The sequence below is a fragment of the Lissotriton vulgaris genome, chromosome 6, assembly GCF_964263255.1.
Source record: "Lissotriton vulgaris chromosome 6, aLisVul1.2, whole genome shotgun sequence".
Taxonomy (NCBI): Eukaryota; Metazoa; Chordata; class Amphibia; order Caudata; family Salamandridae; genus Lissotriton; species Lissotriton vulgaris.
The window spans coordinates 1241211999-1241230256 of record NC_141694.1 but is presented as its reverse complement, the minus strand read 5'-3'; the positions used below and the strand labels follow the sequence as shown (position 1 = coordinate 1241230256).

Below are 18258 nucleotides of genomic sequence, written 5' to 3'. Positions count from 1 at the left end.
GCATTTCCCCCCTCCGCCTCCATTTTGTAGAATTGTTGTTGTTGTTTTGGTCATCCCGAGCCCGCCCCGCCTCCCAGCTGAGACGCCCTCCCACTGACCATATCAGCGCTCCACTACAGTAAAGCGCCGTGACTCGCTCGTTTCCCAGGACTGAGTGGTCGCTCCCCAGTGTCCTGCAGCGTCACTGGTATCGTTGCTGCCTTGCTTTTTGTCAATCACTGCTGCCTGCTGTGTGCATGATAGACGCTGTATTTAAACTGCATATTTTGTCATTTTGTCATTTATTTAAAGCGCCGCTTTTCCTGTTGCCGCCTTGCTCTTTGCCATTCACTGCTGCCTGCTGTGTGCCTGATAGACGCTGTATCTAAACTGCTTATTTTTTATTTATTTAAAGCGCCGCTTTTCCTGTTTGCGCGCATTTCCCCCCTCCGCCCCCATTTTGTAGAATTGTTGTTGTTGTTTTGGTCATCCCGAGCCCGCCCCGCCTCCCAGCTGAGACGCCCTCCCACTGACCATATCAGCGCTCCACTACAGTAAAGCGCCGTGACTCGCTCGTTTCCCCAGGACTGAGTGGTCGCTCCCCAGTGTCCTGCAGCGTCACTGGTATCGTTGCTGCCTTGCTTTTTGTCAATCACTGCTGCCTGCTGTGTGCATGATAGACGCTGTATTTAAACTGCATATTTTGTCATTTTGTCATTTATTTAAAGCGCCGCTTTTCCTGTTGCCGCCTTGCTCTTTGCCATTCACTGCTGCCTGCTGTGTGCCTGATAGACGCTGTATCTAAACTGCTTATTTTTCATTTATTTAAAGCGCCGCTTTTCCTGTTTGCGCGCATTTCCCCCCTCCGCCTCCATTTTGTAGAATTGTTGTTGTTGTTTTGGTCATCCCGAGCCCGCCCCGCCTCCCAGCTGAGACGCCCTCCCACTGACCATATCAGCGCTCCACTACAGTAAAGCGCCGTGACTCGCTCGTTTCCCCAGGACTGAGTGGTCGCTCCCCAGTGTCCTGCAGCGTCACTGGTATCGTTGCTGCCTTGCTTTTTGTCAATCACTGCTGCCTGCTGTGTGCATGATAGACGCTGTATTTAAACTGCATATTTTGTCATTTTGTCATTTATTTAAAGCGCCGCTTTTCCTGTTGCCGCCTTGCTCTTTGCCATTCACTGCTGCCTGCTGTGTGCCTGATAGACGCTGTATCTAAACTGCTTATTTTTCATTTATTTAAAGCGCCGCTTTTCCTGTTTGCGCGCATTTCCCCCCTCCGCCTCCATTTTGTAGAATTGTTGTTGTTGTTTTGGTCATCCCGAGCCCGCCCCGCCTCCCAGCTGAGACGCCCTCCCACTGACCATATCAGCGCTCCACTACAGTAAAGCGCCGTGACTCGCTCGTTTCCCCAGGACTGAGTGGTCGCTCCCCAGTGTCCTGCAGCGTCACTGGTATCGTTGCTGCCTTGCTTTTTGTCAATCACTGCTGCCTGCTGTGTGCATGATAGACGCTGTATTTAAACTGCATATTTTGTCATTTTGTCATTTATTTAAAGCGCCGCTTTTCCTGTTGCCGCCTTGCTCTTTGCCATTCACTGCTGCCTGCTGTGTGCCTGATAGACGCTGTATCTAAACTGCTTATTTTTCATTTATTTAAAGCGCCGCTTTTCCTGTTTGCGCGCATTTCCCCCCTCCGCCTCCATTTTGTAGAATTGTTGGTGTTGTTTTGGTCATCCCGAGCCCGCCCCGCCTCCCAGCTGAGACGCCCTCCCACTGACCATATCAGCGCTCCACTACAGTAAAGCGCCGTGACTCGCTCGTTTCCCCAGGACTGAGTGGTCGCTCCCCAGTGTCCTGCAGCGTCACTGGTATCGTTGCTGCCTTGCTTTTTGTCAATCACTGCTGCCTGCTGTGTGCATGATAGACGCTGTATTTAAACTGCATATTTTGTCATTTTGTCATTTATTTAAAGCGCCGCTTTTCCTGTTGCCGCCTTGCTCTTTGCCATTCACTGCTGCCTGCTGTGTGCCTGATAGACGCTGTATCTAAACTGCTTATTTTTCATTTATTTAAAGCGCCGCTTTTCCTGTTTGCGCGCATTTCCCCCCTCCGCCTCCATTTTGTAGAATTGTTGGTGTTGTTTTGGTCATCCCGAGCCCGCCCCGCCTCCCAGCTGAGACGCCCTCCCACTGACCATATCAGCGCTCTACTACAGTAAAGCGCCGTGACTCGCTCGTTTCCCCAGGACTGAGTGGTCGCTCCCCAGTGTCCTGCAGCGTCACTGGTATCGTTGCTGCCTTGCTTTTTGTCAATCACTGCTGCCTGCTGTGTGCATGATAGACGCTGTATTTAAACTGCATATTTTGTCATTTTGTCATTTATTTAAAGCGCCGCTTTTCCTGTTGCCGCCTTGCTCTTTGCCATTCACTGCTGCCTGCTGTGTGCCTGATAGACGCTGTATCTAAACTGCTTATTTTTCATTTATTTAAAGCGCCGCTTTTCCTGTTTGCGCGCATTTCCCCCCTCCGCCTCCATTTTGTAGAATTGTTGTTGTTGTTTTGGTCATCCCGAGCCCGCCCCGCCTCCCAGCTGAGACGCCCTCCCACTGACCATATCAGCGCTCCACTACAGTAAAGCGCCGTGACTCGCTCGTTTCCCCAGGACTGAGTGGTCGCTCCCCAGTGTCCTGCAGCGTCACTGGTATCGTTGCTGCCTTGCTTTTTGTCAATCACTGCTGCCTGCTGTGTGCATGATAGACGCTGTATTTAAACTGCATATTTCGTCATTTTGTCATTTATTTAAAGCGCCGCTTTTCCTGTTGCCGCCTTGCTCTTTGCCATTCACTGCTGCCTGCTGTGTGCCTGATAGACGCTGTATCTAAACTGCTTATTTTTCATTTATTTAAAGCGCCGCTTTTCCTGTTTGCGCGCATTTCCCCCCTCCGCCTCCATTTTGTAGAATTGTTGTTGTTGTTTTGGTCATCCCGAGCCCGCCCCGCCTCCCAGCTGAGACGCCCTCCCACTGACCATATCAGCGCTCCACTACAGTAAAGCGCCGTGACTCGCTCGTTTCCCCAGGACTGAGTGGTCGCTCCCCAGTGTCCTGCAGCGTCACTGGTATCGTTGCTGCCTTGCTTTTTGTCAATCACTGCTGCCTGCTGTGTGCATGATAGACGCTGTATTTAAACTGCATATTTTGTCATTTTGTCATTTATTTAAAGCGCCGCTTTTCCTGTTGCCGCCTTGCTCTTTGCCATTCACTGCTGCCTGCTGTGTGCCTGATAGACGCTGTATCTAAACTGCTTATTTTTCATTTATTTAAAGCGCCGCTTTTCCTGTTTGCGCGCATTTCCCCCCTCCGCCTCCATTTTGTAGAATTGTTGTTGTTGTTTTGGTCATCCCGAGCCCGCCCCGCCTCCCAGCTGAGACGCCCTCCCACTGACCATATCAGCGCTCCACTACAGTAAAGCGCCGTGACTCGCTCGTTTCCCCAGGACTGAGTGGTCGCTCCCCAGTGTCCTGCAGCGTCACTGGTATCGTTGCTGCCTTGCTTTTTGTCAATCACTGCTGCCTGCTGTGTGCATGATAGACGCTGTATTTAAACTGCATATTTTGTCATTTTGTCATTTATTTAAAGCGCCGCTTTTCCTGTTGCCGCCTTGCTCTTTGCCATTCACTGCTGCCTGCTGTGTGCCTGATAGACGCTGTATCTAAACTGCTTATTTTTCATTTATTTAAAGCGCCGCTTTTCCTGTTTGCGCGCATTTCCCCCCTCCGCCTCCATTTTGTAGAATTGTTGTTGTTGTTTTGGTCATCCCGAGCCCGCCCCGCCTCCCAGCTGAGACGCCCTCCCACTGACCATATCAGCGCTCCACTACAGTAAAGCGCCGTGACTCGCTCGTTTCCCCAGGACTGAGTGGTCGCTCCCCAGTGTCCTGCAGCGTCACTGGTATCGTTGCTGCCTTGCTTTTTGTCAATCACTGCTGCCTGCTGTGTGCATGATAGACGCTGTATTTAAACTGCATATTTTGTCATTTTGTCATTTATTTAAAGCGCCGCTTTTCCTGTTGCCGCCTTGCTCTTTGCCATTCACTGCTGCCTGCTGTGTGCCTGATAGACGCTGTATCTAAACTGCTTATTTTTCATTTATTTAAAGCGCCGCTTTTCCTGTTTGCGCGCATTTCCCCCCTCCGCCTCCATTTTGTAGAATTGTTGTTGTTGTTTTGGTCATCCCGAGCCCGCCCCGCCTCCCAGCTGAGACGCCCTCCCACTGACCATATCAGCGCTCCACTACAGTAAAGCGCCGTGACTCGCTCGTTTCCCCAGGACTGAGTGGTCGCTCCCCAGTGTCCTGCAGCGTCACTGGTATCGTTGCTGCCTTGCTTTTTGTCAATCACTGCTGCCTGCTGTGTGCATGATAGACGCTGTATTTAAACTGCATATTTTGTCATTTTGTCATTTATTTAAAGCGCCGCTTTTCCTGTTGCCGCCTTGCTCTTTGCCATTCACTGCTGCCTGCTGTGTGCCTGATAGACGCTGTATCTAAACTGCTTATTTTTCATTTATTTAAAGCGCCGCTTTTCCTGTTTGCGCGCATTTCCCCCCTCCGCCTCCATTTTGTAGAATTGTTGTTGTTGTTTTGGTCATCCCGAGCCCGCCCCGCCTCCCAGCTGAGACGCCCTCCCACTGACCATATCAGCGCTCCACTACAGTAAAGCGCCGTGACTCGCTCGTTTCCCCAGGACTGAGTGGTCGCTCCCCAGTGTCCTGCAGCGTCACTGGTATCGTTGCTGCCTTGCTTTTTGTCAATCACTGCTGCCTGCTGTGTGCATGATAGACGCTGTATTTAAACTGCATATTTTGTCATTTTGTCATTTATTTAAAGCGCCGCTTTTCCTGTTGCCGCCTTGCTCTTTGCCATTCACTGCTGCCTGCTGTGTGCCTGATAGACGCTGTATCTAAACTGCTTATTTTTCATTTATTTAAAGCGCCGCTTTTCCTGTTTGCGCGCATTTCCCCCCTCCGCCTCCATTTTGTAGAATTGTTGTTGTTGTTTTGGTCATCCCGAGCCCGCCCCGCCTCCCAGCTGAGACGCCCTCCCACTGACCATATCAGCGCTCCACTACAGTAAAGCGCCGTGACTCGCTCGTTTCCCCAGGACTGAGTGGTCGCTCCCCAGTGTCCTGCAGCGTCACTGGTATCGTTGCTGCCTTGCTTTTTGTCAATCACTGCTGCCTGCTGTGTGCATGATAGACGCTGTATTTAAACTGCATATTTTGTCATTTTGTCATTTATTTAAAGCGCCGCTTTTCCTGTTGCCGCCTTGCTCTTTGCCATTCACTGCTGCCTGCTGTGTGCCTGATAGACGCTGTATCTAAACTGCTTATTTTTCATTTATTTAAAGCGCCGCTTTTCCTGTTTGCGCGCATTTCCCCCCTCCGCCTCCATTTTGTAGAATTGTTGTTGTTGTTTTGGTCATCCCGAGCCCGCCCCGCCTCCCAGCTGAGACGCCCTCCCACTGACCATATCAGCGCTCCACTACAGTAAAGCGCCGTGACTCGCTCGTTTCCCCAGGACTGAGTGGTCGCTCCCCAGTGTCCTGCAGCGTCACTGGTATCGTTGCTGCCTTGCTTTTTGTCAATCACTGCTGCCTGCTGTGTGCATGATAGACGCTGTATTTAAACTGCATATTTTGTCATTTTGTCATTTATTTAAAGCGCCGCTTTTCCTGTTGCCGCCTTGCTCTTTGCCATTCACTGCTGCCTGCTGTGTGCCTGATAGACGCTGTATCTAAACTGCTTATTTTTCATTTATTTAAAGCGCCGCTTTTCCTGTTTGCGCGCATTTCCCCCCTCCGCCTCCATTTTGTAGAATTGTTGTTGTTGTTTTGGTCATCCCGAGCCCGCCCCGCCTCCCAGCTGAGACGCCCTCCCACTGACCATATCAGCGCTCCACTACAGTAAAGCGCCGTGACTCGCTCGTTTCCCCAGGACTGAGTGGTCGCTCCCCAGTGTCCTGCAGCGTCACTGGTATCGTTGCTGCCTTGCTTTTTGTCAATCACTGCTGCCTGCTGTGTGCATGATAGACGCTGTATTTAAACTGCATATTTTGTCATTTTGTCATTTATTTAAAGCGCCGCTTTTCCTGTTGCCGCCTTGCTCTTTGCCATTCACTGCTGCCTGCTGTGTGCCTGATAGACGCGGTATCTAAACTGCTTATTTTTCATTTATTTAAAGCGCCGCTTTTCCTGTTTGCGCGCATTTCCCCCCTCCGCCTCCATTTTGTAGAATTGTTGTTGTTGTTTTGGTCATCCCGAGCCCGCCCCGCCTCCCAGCTGAGACGCCCTCCCACTGACCATATCAGCGCTCCACTACAGTAAAGCGCCGTGACTCGCTCGTTTCCCCAGGACTGAGTGGTCGCTCCCCAGTGTCCTGCAGCGTCACTGGTATCGTTGCTGCCTTGCTTTTTGTCAATCACTGCTGCCTGCTGTGTGCATGATAGACGCTGTATTTAAACTGCATATTTTGTCATTTTGTCATTTATTTAAAGCGCCGCTTTTCCTGTTGCCGCCTTGCTCTTTGCCATTCACTGCTGCCTGCTGTGTGCCTGATAGACGCGGTATCTAAACTGCTTATTTTTCATTTATTTAAAGCGCCGCTTTTCCTGTTTGCGCGCATTTCCCCCCTCCGCCTCCATTTTGTAGAATTGTTGTTGTTGTTTTGGTCATCCCGAGCCCGCCCCGCCTCCCAGCTGAGACGCCCTCCCACTGACCATATCAGCGCTCCACTACAGTAAAGCGCCGTGACTCGCTCGTTTCCCCAGGACTGAGTGGTCGCTCCCCAGTGTCCTGCAGCGTCACTGGTATCGTTGCTGCCTTGCTTTTTGTCAATCACTGCTGCCTGCTGTGTGCATGATAGACGCTGTATTTAAACTGCATATTTTGTCATTTTGTCATTTATTTAAAGCGCCGCTTTTCCTGTTGCCGCCTTGCTCTTTGCCATTCACTGCTGCCTGCTGTGTGCCTGATAGACGCTGTATCTAAACTGCTTATTTTTCATTTATTTAAAGCGCCGCTTTTCCTGTTTGCGCGCATTTCCCCCCTCCGCCTCCATTTTGTAGAATTGTTGTTGTTGTTTTGGTCATCCCGAGCCCGCCCCGCCTCCCAGCTGAGACGCCCTCCCACTGACCATATCAGCGCTCCACTACAGTAAAGCGCCGTGACTCGCTCGTTTCCCCAGGACTGAGTGGTCGCTCCCCAGTGTCCTGCAGCGTCACTGGTATCGTTGCTGCCTTGCTTTTTGTCAATCACTGCTGCCTGCTGTGTGCATGATAGACGCTGTATTTAAACTGCATATTTTGTCATTTTGTCATTTATTTAAAGCGCCGCTTTTCCTGTTGCCGCCTTGCTCTTTGCCATTCACTGCTGCCTGCTGTGTGCCTGATAGACGCTGTATCTAAACTGCTTATTTTTCATTTATTTAAAGCGCCGCTTTTCCTGTTTGCGCGCATTTCCCCCCTCCGCCTCCATTTTGTAGAATTGTTGTTGTTGTTTTGGTCATCCCGAGCCCGCCCCGCCTCCCAGCTGAGACGCCCTCCCACTGACCATATCAGCGCTCCACTACAGTAAAGCGCCGTGACTCGCTCGTTTCCCCAGGACTGAGTGGTCGCTCCCCAGTGTCCTGCAGCGTCACTGGTATCGTTGCTGCCTTGCTTTTTGTCAATCACTGCTGCCTGCTGTGTGCATGATAGACGCTGTATTTAAACTGCATATTTTGTCATTTTGTCATTTATTTAAAGCGCCGCTTTTCCTGTTGCCGCCTTGCTCTTTGCCATTCACTGCTGCCTGCTGTGTGCCTGATAGACGCTGTATCTAAACTGCTTATTTTTCATTTATTTAAAGCGCCGCTTTTCCTGTTTGCGCGCATTTCCCCCCTCCGCCTCCATTTTGTAGAATTGTTGTTGTTGTTTTGGTCATCCCGAGCCCGCCCCGCCTCCCAGCTGAGACGCCCTCCCACTGACCATATCAGCGCTCCACTACAGTAAAGCGCCGTGACTCGCTCGTTTCCCCAGGACTGAGTGGTCGCTCCCCAGTGTCCTGCAGCGTCACTGGTATCGTTGCTGCCTTGCTTTTTGTCAATCACTGCTGCCTGCTGTGTGCATGATAGACGCTGTATTTAAACTGCATATTTTGTCATTTTGTCATTTATTTAAAGCGCCGCTTTTCCTGTTGCCGCCTTGCTCTTTGCCATTCACTGCTGCCTGCTGTGTGCCTGATAGACGCTGTATCTAAACTGCTTATTTTTCATTTATTTAAAGCGCCGCTTTTCCTGTTTGCGCGCATTTCCCCCCTCCGCCTCCATTTTGTAGAATTGTTGTTGTTGTTTTGGTCATCCCGAGCCCGCCCCGCCTCCCAGCTGAGACGCCCTCCCACTGACCATATCAGCGCTCCACTACAGTAAAGCGCCGTGACTCGCTCGTTTCCCCAGGACTGAGTGGTCGCTCCCCAGTGTCCTGCAGCGTCACTGGTATCGTTGCTGCCTTGCTTTTTGTCAATCACTGCTGCCTGCTGTGTGCATGATAGACGCTGTATTTAAACTGCATATTTTGTCATTTTGTCATTTATTTAAAGCGCCGCTTTTCCTGTTGCCGCCTTGCTCTTTGCCATTCACTGCTGCCTGCTGTGTGCCTGATAGACGCTGTATCTAAACTGCTTATTTTTCATTTATTTAAAGCGCCGCTTTTCCTGTTTGCGCGCATTTCCCCCCTCCGCCTCCATTTTGTAGAATTGTTGTTGTTGTTTTGGTCATCCCGAGCCCGCCCCGCCTCCCAGCTGAGACGCCCTCCCACTGACCATATCAGCGCTCCACTACAGTAAAGCGCCGTGACTCGCTCGTTTCCCCAGGACTGAGTGGTCGCTCCCCAGTGTCCTGCAGCGTCACTGGTATCGTTGCTGCCTTGCTTTTTGTCAATCCCTGCTGCCTGCTGTGTGCATGATAGACGCTGTATTTAAACTGCATATTTTGTCATTTTGTCATTTATTTAAAGCGCCGCTTTTCCTGTTGCCGCCTTGCTCTTTGCCATTCACTGCTGCCTGCTGTGTGCCTGATAGACGCTGTATCTAAACTGCTTATTTTTCATTTATTTAAAGCGCCGCTTTTCCTGTTTGCGCGCATTTCCCCCCTCCGCCTCCATTTTGTAGAATTGTTGTTGTTGTTTTGGTCATCCCGAGCCCGCCCCGCCTCCCAGCTGAGACGCCCTCCCACTGACCATATCAGCGCTCCACTACAGTAAAGCGCCGTGACTCGCTCGTTTCCCCAGGACTGAGTGGTCGCTCCCCAGTGTCCTGCAGCGTCACTGGTATCGTTGCTGCCTTGCTTTTTGTCAATCCCTGCTGCCTGCTGTGTGCATGATAGACGCTGTATTTAAACTGCATATTTTGTCATTTTGTCATTTATTTAAAGCGCCGCTTTTCCTGTTGCCGCCTTGCTCTTTGCCATTCACTGCTGCCTGCTGTGTGCCTGATAGACGCTGTATCTAAACTGCTTATTTTTCATTTATTTAAAGCGCCGCTTTTCCTGTTTGCGCGCATTTCCCCCCTCCGCCTCCATTTTGTAGAATTGTTGTTGTTGTTTTGGTCATCCCGAGCCCGCCCCGCCTCCCAGCTGAGACGCCCTCCCACTGACCATATCAGCGCTCCACTACAGTAAAGCGCCGTGACTCGCTCGTTTCCCCAGGACTGAGTGGTCGCTCCCCAGTGTCCTGCAGCGTCACTGGTATCGTTGCTGCCTTGCTTTTTGTCAATCCCTGCTGCCTGCTGTGTGCATGATAGACGCTGTATTTAAACTGCATATTTTGTCATTTTGTCATTTATTTAAAGCGCCGCTTTTCCTGTTGCCGCCTTGCTCTTTGCCATTCACTGCTGCCTGCTGTGTGCCTGATAGACGCTGTATCTAAACTGCTTATTTTTCATTTATTTAAAGCGCCGCTTTTCCTGTTTGCGCGCATTTCCCCCCTCCGCCTCCATTTTGTAGAATTGTTGTTGTTGTTTTGGTCATCCCGAGCCCGCCCCGCCTCCCAGCTGAGACGCCCTCCCACTGACCATATCAGCGCTCCACTACAGTAAAGCGCCGTGACTCGCTCGTTTCCCCAGGACTGAGTGGTCGCTCCCCAGTGTCCTGCAGCGTCACTGGTATCGTTGCTGCCTTGCTTTTTGTCAATCACTGCTGCCTGCTGTGTGCATGATAGACGCTGTATTTAAACTGCATATTTTGTCATTTTGTCATTTATTTAAAGCGCCGCTTTTCCTGTTGCCGCCTTGCTCTTTGCCATTCACTGCTGCCTGCTGTGTGCCTGATAGACGCTGTATCTAAACTGCTTATTTTTCATTTATTTAAAGCGCCGCTTTTCCTGTTTGCGCGCATTTCCCCCCTCCGCCTCCATTTTGTAGAATTGTTGTTGTTGTTTTGGTCATCCCGAGCCCGCCCCGCCTCCCAGCTGAGACGCCCTCCCACTGACCATATCAGCGCTCCACTACAGTAAAGCGCCGTGACTCGCTCGTTTCCCCAGGACTGAGTGGTCGCTCCCCAGTGTCCTGCAGCGTCACTGGTATCGTTGCTGCCTTGCTTTTTGTCAATCACTGCTGCCTGCTGTGTGCATGATAGACGCTGTATTTAAACTGCATATTTTGTCATTTTGTCATTTATTTAAAGCGCCGCTTTTCCTGTTGCCGCCTTGCTCTTTGCCATTCACTGCTGCCTGCTGTGTGCCTGATAGACGCTGTATCTAAACTGCTTATTTTTCATTTATTTAAAGCGCCGCTTTTCCTGTTTGCGCGCATTTCCCCCCTCCGCCTCCATTTTGTAGAATTGTTGTTGTTGTTTTGGTCATCCCGAGCCCGCCCCGCCTCCCAGCTGAGACGCCCTCCCACTGACCATATCAGCGCTCCACTACAGTAAAGCGCCGTGACTCGCTCGTTTCCCCAGGACTGAGTGGTCGCTCCCCAGTGTCCTGCAGCGTCACTGGTATCGTTGCTGCCTTGCTTTTTGTCAATCACTGCTGCCTGCTGTGTGCATGATAGACGCTGTATTTAAACTGCATATTTTGTCATTTTGTCATTTATTTAAAGCGCCGCTTTTCCTGTTGCCGCCTTGCTCTTTGCCATTCACTGCTGCCTGCTGTGTGCCTGATAGACGCTGTATCTAAACTGCTTATTTTTCATTTATTTAAAGCGCCGCTTTTCCTGTTTGCGCGCATTTCCCCCCTCCGCCTCCATTTTGTAGAATTGTTGTTGTTGTTTTGGTCATCCCGAGCCCGCCCCGCCTCCCAGCTGAGACGCCCTCCCACTGACCATATCAGCGCTCCACTACAGTAAAGCGCCGTGACTCGCTCGTTTCCCCAGGACTGAGTGGTCGCTCCCCAGTGTCCTGCAGCGTCACTGGTATCGTTGCTGCCTTGCTTTTTGTCAATCACTGCTGCCTGCTGTGTGCATGATAGACGCTGTATTTAAACTGCATATTTTGTCATGTTGTCATTTTTTTAAAGCGCCGCTTTTCCTGTTGCCGCCTTGCTCTTTGCCATTCACTGCTGCCTGCTGTGTGCCTGATAGACGCTGTATCTAAACTGCTTATTTTTCATTTATTTAAAGCGCCGCTTTTCCTGTTTGCGCGCATTTCCCCCCTCCGCCTCCATTTTGTAGAATTGTTGTTGTTGTTTTGGTCATCCCGAGCCCGCCCCGCCTCCCAGCTGAGACGCCCTCGCCCCTCCCCCTCCACCATCCATATATGACAGTTCTTCCCGCGCGCAGCGTCCACGCGCAGCGACCGCGCCCAATCCGCGCCGAAGGTGCGCCAAAGGTAAGCCCGTCTACGCCCGTCCGCGCCTGGACCGCGCCCAGCGCCAGACCCCCTGCCCCTCGCGCTCCCCAGCCCTCCCGCATTACCTACGATGCCGCCACCCTCCTAGCCCTTAACCCCGGTCGCGCCCCCAACTGCGTCCAAGCCGCTCCCGGACACACCCACGGACCTTTCTCCTGCTACTCCTGCAAATTCAGCGGCACCGACAACATCTCCGCTACGACTACACCACGGATTCCCGACCCCAACCACCTAGAATGCATCCTTCTCAACACCCGCTCGGTCCACAGGCACGCCATTGACCTCTGGAACCTTCTAGACACCATATCTCCTGACGTCGCCTTCCTAACGGAAACATGGATGAACGCTTCCTCCGCCCCCGACATCGCCATCGCTATCCCTGAAGACTATAAGATCACACGCAAGGACCGCACCGACCATACAGGAGGTGGAATCGCTATCGTCCATAAGAAATCCATCCGCATCTCTACCAGCTCCGACACCAACCTCGCTAACTCCGAACACCTTCACTTCCAGATCCACATCGACCCCAAGACAACTCTTAGAGGCACCCTCCTCTACAGACCACCAGGACCCCGCGCAAAATTCAGTGAAGACATCACGGACTTCATCACCCAACACGCGCTCCCCTCCAAAGACTACATCCTCCTAGGAGACCTCAACTTCCACCTCGAAAAGCTCAACGACTGCAACACCGCCACCCTCTTGGACAACCTCGCCAACCTCGGACTTAAACAACTGGTCACTTCCCCCACCCACATCGCAGGTCACACACTCGACCCCATCTTCACCTCCAGCAACCATGTCTCCTTCAGCCACACTACGGAGCTCCTCTGGACTGACCACAGCTGCGTTCACTTCACCTACAACAAACCAAAACCCATCAACCACCACCAACCAACTCTACAAAGAAACTGGAACAAAATCACCATCGACCAGATCTCCTCATTGCTCCTTCTAAACCCCCCAGCCCTCTCTTCTAATGCCAACGAAGCCGCCTCCAACCTCACCCTTTGGCTATCCAACACCGCCGACACCTTAGCACCACTGAAAAAACGTCATCACAAACTTGGCAACAAGAAGGCCTCATGGTTCAACGATGACCTCAAGAAATCCAAGAAACTGTGCCGCTCCCTTGAAAAGGCCTGGAAAAAAGACCCATCCACCAGCAACAAGGATGCCTTCAAAAGCGCCATTCGTACTCACCACCAACTGATCCGAAAAGCCAAGAAAACATCATTCAAGGATCGACTTGACAACAACGCCCACAACAGCAAGGAACTTTTCAACATCGTCAAGGAATTTTCCAACCCCTCGGCCAACTCCAACGACATCACCCCCTCTCAAACCCTCTGCGACTCCCTAGCCTCTTTCTTCCACAACAAGATTGCTGACATCCACAACAGCTTCGACAACCAACCCGGAAGCCAACCCACCCTACCATCTGCAGACCATCTTCCCCCCGCTAACACCCTTAGCGCCTGGAACCCAATCTCCACCGAGGACACCATCCGCCTGATGAACTCCATCCACTCTGGTTCCCCCACAGACCCATGCCCTCATCACATCTTCAACAAAGCAGACTCCGTCATAGCTCCGCACGTCCGAGACGTCATCAACTGCTCCTTCAACTCCGCCACCTTCCCGGATGACTGGAAACACGCTGAACTCACCGCCCTTCTGAAAAAAACAACAGCAGACCCCACCGAACTCTAAAACTACCGCCCCATCTCGCTTCTTCCATTCCCGGCCAAAGTCATCGAGAAAGCAGTCAACAACCAGCTCGCCGCCTTCCTCGAAGCCAACAAATCCCTCGACCCCTCACAATCTGGCTTCCGAGCAAAACACAGCACTGAGACCACCCTCATCGCAGCAACAGACGACATTCGAACTCTACTGGACAATGGAGACACAGTCGCCCTCATCCTCCTCGACCTCTCTGCAGCATTCGATACAGTCTGTCACAGCACCCTTCTACAACGCCTCAACAACATCGGAATCCAAGGAAAAGCACTTGATTGGATCACCTCATTCCTCACTGGAAGAACCCAGAGAGTCCGCCTCCCACCATTCAAGTCCGAGGCCTCTGAAATCATCTGCGGCGTACCACAAGGATCCTCACTCAGCCCCACCCTCTTCAACGTTTACATGAGCCCCCTTGCGGCCATCGCTCGCCAACACAATCTCAACATCATCTCCTACGCGGATGACACTCAACTGATCCTTTCTCTCACCAGGGACCCCAGCACCGCCAAAACTAACCTACACGAAGGAATGAAAGAAGTCGCAGAATGGATGAAACAAAGCCGTCTGAAACTGAACTCAGACAAAACAGAAGTCCTCATCTTAGGTACATCCCCCTCGGCTTGGGACGACTCCTGGTGGCCGGAAGCCCTCGGAAAAGCACCCATCCCGACAGACCACGCACGGAACCTAGGCGTCATCCTAGATTCTTCACTCTCAATGAACAAACAAGTCAGCGCTGTATCCTCCTCCTGCTTTAACATTCTTCGCATGCTCAGAAAAACATTTCGCTGGATCCCCTCCGAAACAAGGAAAACAGTCACCCATGCTCTGGTCACGAGCCGACTGGACTACGGAAACACCCTCTACGCAGGCACCACCGCTAAACTCCAGAAGAAACTCCAACGAATCCAAAACGCATCAGCCAGGCTCATATTAGACATCCCACGCAACGAACACATCTCTGGTCACCTTAGAGACCTCCACTGGCTACCCGTCAATAAGAGGATCACTTTCCGACTGCTCACCCACGCACACAAATCACTCTACGACATCGGACCAGATTGCCTCAACTCTCGGTTGTCCTTCTACACCCCCGCCCGCCAACTTCGCTCTTCCAGCCAAGCCTTCGCCACTGTACCTCGCATCAACAAGACCTCCATGGGAGGCAGATCCTTTTCATACCTGGCTGCCAAAACATGGAACTCACTCCCCGCTTACCTTCGCCTCACCCAGAATCACCTAGCGTTCAGAAAGCAGCTTAAAACGTGGATATTTGACAAATAATCCTCCCCCCTTTCCTAAGCGCCTTGAAACCCTCTGGGTAATTAGTGCGCTATACAAATTTCATGACTTGACTTGACTTGACTGTGAGGGACTAAAGCTCACGGCCCCTGCTAATTGTGCTGCTTGGAAGCATCAGCAGCTCTCCTAGAACTCAACGTCATCTCTTGAGGCCTGGGATGGGGGAGATGCTCCATGCGGCGTCTCCTCTGCCGGCCCATTGTCATACTGCCCATGACAATGGAACGTCTGCCTCTGTGACCTGCTGGGACTCACACTCGGGCTGTACTGTAGCAGCCTTTCAGGTGTCGCCCCGGCTGGAAAGTCGGCCCAGGTATGTGGGCCCACCCTCTAGAACCGGGCCTGGATCCAGGGGGGGCAAGCGCCCCCTCTTGCCCCCCCCCCTCCCCTGCGGACGCCCATGCATGGGGTTTGAATGCAAAGCATGACAGCAAAAACCCTCATCTGACGTCACTGCGCTGAGACCTTGGCTAAATATCTGCAAATGCCCGGATCAGATTCTCCACAGCGCTTGGAAGTCTAATCTATACCACTAGATACTTGTACATAAAATACACCCAGGTACCAGCTACCACCAGGTGCAACAAGGACTGGGGTTCAACAGGCACATGACTTGAAACGGGCAACTGAAGTGAAGTGACAAGTAGAGAAAAGAACAATATAAACTGGTGGCTCTTAAAGGCTCCTACGGTTTGGGGCACTGTCAGTGGCCTGTTCTTTTCTGAACACAAACAAACGTGGCAGCAACGAGGTGCCACTCAGCGCGACCGCTCTTAGCACTCAACAGGGTCTCTGCGGGGTAATGAGCACTTCACGCAAGGGAAAACCGCAGGGCAGCAGCAACTCGCTGGTTTGCGTTACTCTGCGCCGAGAATGTGTTAAATGGGTGGAGAGTGGGTGTTTCCATCCATCCACACACCCATGCTTTTTTACGCATTCCTAGATTTACGGAGAGTAATAAACCTGGGACGGCGTCAACGTTGTACGCTTTCCCCTTTCAGGCATGGCAGCGCGGCAAATTGTGCAGCTGCATTGCGTGGAGGGTTTGATAATCTGTCCAAGGTCCATTTGAAGAGTGCGGTTAGTGTTTTTCAAAGTCAAATGTACCAAATTAAAGAGGAGACTCGAACGTTTGCAACCCACTTGCATATATGAACCACCTCCGCTATTATATACTGGTAACAGCAGTAGAAGGGAATATTAACTTTTTAATGTAATCATCTGTCTTATACAACAGTATGGATCTAACCACTCAGCTTGTGCTCCCCTCCTCCAGCTCTCCGTTTAAGGAGAGAGGAACGGTCATCAATAGCAGCCAGCAGTTGCATACATGCAACACTGTCCGCTCGCTTCGCGCTCAGAAGGGAACACTATCACTCTTCATCGTGGTTAGCGAAGACCAGACACTTTCAAACACATTTCCTCAGTTAAGAACTATAGAAATGATCCCTGAAAGTATAGTCTTACCACAACAGCTGCAGCTCAAACGGGCAGAAAAAGTAAAAACACTTCTTACGTACAGTGAGAAAAGGTTCGGCATCATAAACTCCAATAAAAACACATGGTTGTATAACACCACAAAATAAAAATTTAAAGATACACAGGCAGACGCTTTCTTCGCAATAAAGCATTGTAAGTAGATGCTCGGCAACTCACTGCTTTAAAAATCTGCATAATCGAAATCAGCAACGAATCACATTTAGTCTGCCTTTTCGGGACACACACGGAGTCCCTGCTCCCGAAACAGACAGAGGACTACAGTGTGAAAGCTAAAGTTCAAACAGGTAAACAGAGCGTAGCCATAGTTTTGTTTCGTGCTTTGGCTCACAGCAACAATCACATTTTTACTTATTGAAAAATTAAGAGAACCAGTTGGCAAACTCACAGCAAAGACAATCTAGGTTACTTTCACAGTTTTCTGCCCTGCACTGAATGAGCACTATTACCGTTTCAAGATGGCTATGCATAGTCAGACTGCGCGAAGAGTGTGTTTTACTGCAGATCAGACTGAATCACCAGAGCACTTACTCTGTCGAAGCAAAGCCGCACCCGAGCTCTGATTTCACATCATACTGTGCCAAAACTGTAGGAGGTCTAGGAACTATTCTTGTTCACAGCCTTGATTTTGGTGCTCGAGCCAAGACAGGGATGTTTCTGGAAGTTTCATCCTAAAATATCTTTTCGAGATGTTCCACTTCCTATCTGAAAGCGATTTAATGTTCAGAGGCAAAGTGCTATTTGCACTCATTTTAACTACTGGGAAGGACCTAAGCTTAGGAGGAGAGGTTCTGTAGAGGGAGATGTAAAACTCTACAGAGAAACTGGTAAGGGATATGTAACATTGTGTAGATTTAATGAAGAGCATGTGAACTGCACTTTGAAACAACATAAAATATGCGGAGACACCAAAGGTGGTTGTGAAATTCCACAGGCACTGATGAGTGAGACAAGACATACTACTGAGACTGAGAGTAACAGGGCGTCTGCTACCGAGAACTGCTCCAAACAACCTGAGGAGAATGACACAAGATTTAATGCAAAGATACTGCATAGATGCAGTATCCTGATGAAGTGTTCCTTAGTTACTGAAGAGTATAGCATGATAAATGCTAGAGGGGGTTGGCACAGGCATGAGCTCAGGTACAGAGATACTCAAAATAGTGTGGGAAATGTTGTAAGGCTATTGAAGAGATATATGCGGGCCGGACTGGCCGTAGCGGCCACCGGGTATTTCTCTGGTGGTCGGCAGGGTGAGATCCGGTTTTAGACCTCTGGGAGGACGTTTTTCTTACCAGTGGCTGGTTTTGCGGCATAGCTGCGATATCGGCCCCCTAAAACAAAAGTAACTTAATTTACCACCATCTCCCCCCTGCCCCCCAGCCTGATTCAATTTGTTGGGGCCAGTTTGCGTTCCCAGTCTGGCCCTGGATATATGAGAAATGCTGCTTAGACACTAACAAAAGAGAGGAAACAGATATGCTGCAGAGATGGTTGTTTGTCATAATATTGAGGAGGAAAATATTGTAGGTTCAGGGTATAGAGGCCTAAATATTTAGGACTGAAAAATTGTGAAGGTAAGTGCATGTAGGGAAGTATAGATTTGATGTTCTTGACACCACATCCACATAACTTGAAGATGTCAAGTTAGGTATAATAAATCAATATTTACCTATATATACACTTTACTTCACAATAATTTGGTCCTTGATATTATGGCCTCAATATTTTGACCCCACGATTTTGCAGTCAATGTTCTAGTCAAGTACCGCAGAGATTTAAAGAAAGACAAAAAATCTTCCAGAGACATACTGAGAGGGGGTGTGAGCAATGGAGAAGAGACAAAGAAGAGAGACAC

General features: G+C 50.5%; 1 non-coding gene across 1 annotated transcript; it reads right to left on the bottom strand.

Moving 5' to 3' along the window:
• Positions 1–16150: 16150 nt before the first annotated feature.
• Positions 16151–16368, bottom strand: LOC147708691 (small nucleolar RNA U3). Its single transcript, XR_015297109.1, has one exon. It is a non-coding gene; the product is annotated as a small nucleolar RNA U3 (small nucleolar RNA).
• Between the last annotated feature and the right edge of the window lie 1890 nt (positions 16369–18258).